The 6,478-nt window shown below is 32.5% G+C and overlaps 1 pseudogene; it reads right to left on the bottom strand.

The window, feature by feature from the left end:
* Positions 1–1,976: 1,976 nt before the first annotated feature.
* Positions 1,977–4,654, bottom strand: LOC107937969 (beta-fructofuranosidase, insoluble isoenzyme CWINV6-like; annotated as a pseudogene).
* Positions 4,655–6,478: the final 1,824 nt, after the last annotated feature.

Below are 6,478 nucleotides of genomic sequence, written 5' to 3'. Positions count from 1 at the left end.
TGTTGATGCTGATTTTGCTGGAGACCTTGATAGAAGAAGATCTCTTACAGGTTATGTCTTTACAATCGGAGGTTGTACAATCAGTTGGAAAACCACTTTGCAAACTATAGTCATTTTGTCTACCATTGAAGCTAAGTACATGGCAATTACTGAGGCTTGTAAAGAAGCTATTTGGTTGAAGGGACTCTTTAGTGAACTCAATGAAGACCTTCAAATCAGTACAGTATTTTGTGACAGTCAGAGTGTCATCTTCCTTACAAAAGATCAAATGTTTCATGAGAGAACACACCACATTGATGTTCGGTATCATTTTGTTCGTGATATTATTGCTCGTGGTGATATTTTTGTGAGCAAAATTAGTACTAATGAAAATCCTACGGATATGATGACTAAGTCACTTCCTATAACCAAGTTTGAGCATTGCTTAGACTTGGTTGGTATTCATTGTTGAAGTTAAACCCTTAAGGGGTTTTATGGAAAAGGTGAAAAACTTGTTCGTTGAGAATCCGTGTCAAGGTGGAGATTGTTAGAGTTGTGTGACTCAAATTCTAAGAGATTGCTTGCAAGTCAAGTTAAACAAAATATATCTTCTTTCTAGAATATTTAGTATTTATGAGTATAATAAATTTAACATTTATTAGCATAATATATTTGACTTTGATTAGAATTAGGTTTTTTCAACCTATAAATAGATGTAGTCGAAACTCCTCTTGTAATCATTCGAATTTGACATAGTGAATTTTCTTCTCCTTTGCCCATGATTTTTTTCCCGAAAGGGTTTCTACGTAGAAATCTGTGTGTTCTTTATTTTTATTTCTCTTTTCTTTGCGATATATTGTCATTATCGATGTTCTATTTTTACACTTATTATTTTGATCAAAATTTATTTTGATTTTTCTTCTTTTATTTAAACTTTGTTTTTAGTTTTCCACTTAAACTCTAATTAACCTAGAGTTATTATAGTCATATATGCTACGAATTTCAGCCCACAAGTTTTACACAATAAAACATTATTTAGATTAAGAGAATTTTGTTTTTTTGTTTCGAAGTTTTTTCTTGTGCACTTCTGGTCTTTTTTTTTAATTCTCCCCATATTGTGTACTCTCTTTTATTATAGTGAAATCTCCTTTTACTCGTAGTTTTTTACCCTCTTTTAAAGAGTTTTTCTACTTGAAATCTGCGTGTTCAATCTTTTCGATTCTTATTTTATTCACTTTATTCGTTACTTACTGAGTTTACACCCTACAATTACATATTCAGAAACTATCTTTATATATATTAATTTTCCATTTACTTATAATGTTTTCTTTTTGGTTATTACGTAAGGATTTTTCTAAACTTTAGCTATTATGTATATAGTTTGTAGTTTATTTTAATATTTGAGATATTATTTTAACTTTTTAATCTAGGTTTTTTTTTTAAATTTTCATATAATTTTACATTCTCAAAAAGAATTGTATTTTTATATTATTCTAAATTTAAAATGTTTTAAAATTTTTATCTTCATAAAGGTTTTTCCCCAAATATTTTTAATAAAAACATTTTTAATATTACCAATTTATTTATAAATAAAATGTTTTTAAAAACATCAAGCAGAGTAAATGTATTCAAACAATTATAACATATTACCATTACAATATTTTTAAGTTATAGTAATAAAATTTTTAAAACAAAATATTATTTTAGGATTACAAAATTATAAAAAAAATATATAACTTCACATGCAAATACTTCAATATTTCTAAGTACTCTTTTACCTATCAATATTTTTTAAATTAACAAAAAATTTATAACTTCTTTTACCTTAATTTTTTGGTATTATATAAATAATATTTAATTATTTTATATAAATTAGGATTTGACTTTTAAATTTTACATATTTTTTTTAAGAAAATTAAACTGAATTGAACTTTCCAAAGCATAAGAAAGTATATAATAATAATAATAATAAATCGAGCCTTAAAGGAATTGAATTCAAAATCCAAGTGGAAAAACCCAATTAAAAATCCAAATGTGAGCTAAGCTTAGGCCCAATTAAGGGTCATACTCCTTACTTCTTCCTCGAAAAATCCTCGGATAGAGTTTCGGTTTTCCCTCCTGCAGTTATCTGGGCTTTATTCATACTCCATGCATTCAACCTTGAAACTTTTACACTGAGACTTCCATTGTTGAATGCAAAAAGATGGGCTTCATCATTAATAGCAAGCTCTGGATAAACTCTTGTGGTGATAACACTTCTTCCTTTTCCACCAAAACTCTCAATTATGGAATGGTCTATCTGCAAAAAGGTAAACCAAGAAATGTAAAAATGGTAGAAACCAAAATCAAAATATACCTAAAAGGCCACCAGGGTGAACACAAATCAACGCACCAAGGTCCTTAGTGAAACCATTTCCCGCTGAGGATCGATGTCTACGAAGGCTCCGTATGTGGTTTTATCTAACTCGTTCCGTAAAGAAGACCTGTTGAGCAACATGTTTTTTGACATTGAATCAAATGAATGTGGATGACTTATTGCTTAAATTGTGGATAGTTATGGACAAAAGTGGTGACTAACCTCTTTTGGTCACTGCACATGAGTACTTTATAGTCTTTATGGTCTCGGAAAACCCGGAAGAAAATTGCAGTTTGTTCGGTCAAGTCCATTGTTGCCAAAGCTAATAAACCGAATGGTCTGAATTTTTCGGTCACAGATGCATCTTGTTTGTCACAGATTAGTTGGGGATCAACCAAACTGGTGTCTATGAACTCGGCCTCTTCTAGTTTGGGCAATTCAAACATTATTTCGATATCGGCCTTCCAACAGAGTAAGAAAATTGGTCATGAAAATGCAATTACGTCAAATACAAATGGGAAATTGATATGCAACCACAGAATACTCACCTGTGAAGCAGTGATGCCCGAAACTTCAAAAACCGACCCGCTTTCGAGCTGCTTGCCATAAACATAGACTTCATTGTCACGTAGACTATTGAGTTCTTCCACTGGCCACTGCACTAGTTGCTTGCCGTTTCGGTCAAGCCAAATCTTCCTTGGAATCGACTGCAAAGGATTATACATAAACCATTGAGATTGAGGATCAGTGTGATTCTAATACATCATGCAACATCAATAAATATGTAATGTCAATCACCTGAAGTCCAGACCATCCTTTCTTTAGATCATCTTCCATACTATCGGATTCGTTTACCCAAGCGCATAGTATCCTTCGGTTCTTCTTACTGTCAAAGAATGACTTTGAGGCATAGAATTTACCGTAATCAAATCTTAAGTCCGAACTGGTTCCGGTGAAGTCAGCATCAGGAAGGAACCTTTCCTGCTCGTTAACATAAGTCCTTACTATATAGACATCATGGGAATTGAAACTTGCCTTCATGACATGCCTAACACTTGGGTTTTCAATAGAGGTGTCGACCCCATTGGTGTCGTTAATCGACACAGGAAAGAAGTCCGGACACACCCACATCTCGGTTTTCGACGAAGAATAAAGGGGATCTTGATGCATAGTCCAATGAATAAAATCTTGACTTTTGTAGAGTATAGCCATGCCCTGGTTATTGCTATAGCTTCCAATGACTACTTTCCAAGTTCCATCAGGGCCCTGCCAAGCAGTTGTTGGATATCTAAAGTTATCTCCATTAACACCATCCGGTGGAGTCATTAGAGGGTTTCCGGAGTATTTGACCCATTCAACTAACAATGGGTCGGATTCGTTTTTCGGTGTTGCCAGGTTTTAAACCTAGTTATAGTTAGCATCTACACCGGTGTATAAAATGACCGGTTTATCCCCTGGAAGGATCGTTGCCGAACCGGAAATGCAACTTATGGCATCAAATGGCTTGGATGGAACAAGTGCATGATCAAGACCAAACCAGTTAATAAGATCATATGATGCAGAATGTGCCCAAACCATACCATCACCAAACCATGCACTATTTGGATTGTATTGGTAGAATAAGTGGTAGACTCCCTTGTATTGCATTGGCCCTACATGCATAGATGAACAATAAAGTGTTGTCAGATTTAACATGCTATATCTGGACTTTTCATTTTTCTTAAAATACCCGTGCCCGATACCTAGTCCGACCCATGCTCGAGCATGACGAAATAGAGCATGACCTTCCCAATATATGAAAAAATTTCAAAAAAAATTATACTATTATTCAACACTCATCCTCGAATCCATGATACACATAGACATGAGTACGAGGATATGATTTTTCTAAACCCGAGCAATATACATCTAAAGTACAAAAGGAGAAGCTGAAACCAAAAGGAAATTGGTTTCTTGCCGTTAGGATCTGTATAGTGAATGTCACCCATTTTCATCATCCCATCATTGAAGGATCAGTTGAACCAATTAACACCAAACAAACACATCAATGCAGAGAATTGGGATTTTTTTATATATATTTTTTTTAAACATGAAGTTGCAAGAACAAGATTAGTTTCTTACCATTCATCCAGTTTCGAGGAGACTGGAAGTGATAAGCTGTTCTATAAGGCTGTTCTGCTTGCAATAAAACCTGGAAAGATTGAAAACTTGTCTTGTCTGTCAGATAACCACAGTCTTCCACTTTATTCCCATTGATTAGCAGAAAACAAGAAAACCCAACAAACAGAAACAGAGAGATATCCATTTTTTTGGCTCAAAAGATGGCTGAGATGAACCAATGGGATTTGTAAAACGTTTATATATATATATATATAAAGACCACGCAAGGACAATAACCCATGAATTGTAAGAATTTACACCATGGTTAAAAGAAATAATTCTTAATTTGCTATAATTAAAAAAAGAAAGAAAGAAACAAGTGGTGAGCTGTAAGAGATATCTGATGGATTTCCTTTACAACATGAACTTCATTATTGCTTGCGTCTGGCTAATTTCTTGTTTAACTAAGATTAAAATATAATCTTAAACTAAGACTTGTAAAACATTTATGTATAAGAAAAGACCATGCAAGGACAATAACCCATAAGAATTTACGCCATGATTAAAAGAAATAAGTCTTAATTTGCAATAATTAAAAATAATTAAAATATAATCTTAAACTAAGACTTGTAAAACGAAAGAATTGTTGAGGAGTAAGAGTTATGTGATGACATCCCTTTTGCAACATGAACTTCATCATTGCCGCGGTCAGCTTGAATTGCGTGTGGCTAATTTTTTTGTTTAATTAAAATTAAAAAAAATAACCTTAAAGACAGCTATTTTTTTAATATAATATCTAGAATTATTCATAGCGTATTCTTATCTCTTAAATAAGAGGATAATATACTTTAACGCAGATCCTCCTGCACTGACAACAATACCGATGCCAATTGAATTAAGACTCTATTCGTAGAAAGACAACTACTCTACCATTGCACTCAACACTTGTATTTTTATTACTCTATTAATGTTTAACATATCTACATTTCAGCTTTATTCATGATTTTGAATATCATGTATTATTTTTCATATTCAAGGTTAATGATTATTTCTCCTAACAATGTTGTTTTAAAGTTTGAAATTATGATATCTTCTAGAGAGTACAATATATATTATCACGGCATTCAACACTTGTTGATTTTATATGATAAACTAAATTCTAAAATTCAATTTCAATGAGATCTTTGAAGCGTTGGAGGACACAAATTAACTAGGTTTGATGGATTTGGGCAAAATAAGGCCTATAGGCCATTTTTTAATTCTAATTAGGCCTTTAGGCCAATTTTAACTTTAATAAGGGAAATAGGTTGATTTTATGGAAAGCGCGCCCAACTGGTCCCCTGTTATACTTGAACCTGTGATCGTATCACGACTGCCAAATGACACATTCACGTAGACATCGACCATTGATCGTATCAAGCATTATTACCCCAAAACTAGATTTTTCGACGACGGGTTTCTACGATGATGATCTTATCCCGCCATGACATATGAATTGTATGTGTGCTGAGGCGCATTATCACATCTTCGACTCCTTAAAACTACTTAAAGAACTTCTGTCGTTTGAGTCAAAAACCCTTAACACTTTTAAAAAAATCTAAACCCTCAAAAACCCTAAACTCAATCCCCAATCAAATCAAAACCCTAACCTTAAATAAATAAATAAAACTCTAATTTTGGAGAGAGAAAAGGAAAGCGCAACCAGTTAAGTGCGTTTTACTGTCATCTGTGCATAAAGCGCACCAATTGGATGCATTTTCCATAAAACCGACTTATTTTCCTAATTAAAGTTAAAATCGACTTAAAGACCCAATTAAATTAAGAAAATGATCTATAGACCTTATTTTGTCATGAAATCGAGTTGAATCAATTTGAGTATTAATATATTTAAATCAATTCGGTTATTATCATTTATGTTTTTGAATTGATTTTTTTCAATTCAAAGTATCTCAGAGTTGATCTGAATTCTAATGTTTTTTAGTTTAAATAAAATAGGTTGGAATTATTGATTTTTTATTATTAAATTGAGTTAGGAATTGAAAT

This window comes from Gossypium hirsutum, chromosome D13 (genome assembly GCF_007990345.1).
Source record: "Gossypium hirsutum isolate 1008001.06 chromosome D13, Gossypium_hirsutum_v2.1, whole genome shotgun sequence".
Classification (NCBI taxonomy): Eukaryota; Viridiplantae; Streptophyta; class Magnoliopsida; order Malvales; family Malvaceae; genus Gossypium; species Gossypium hirsutum.
This window is presented reverse-complemented; position numbering and strand designations above follow the sequence as displayed.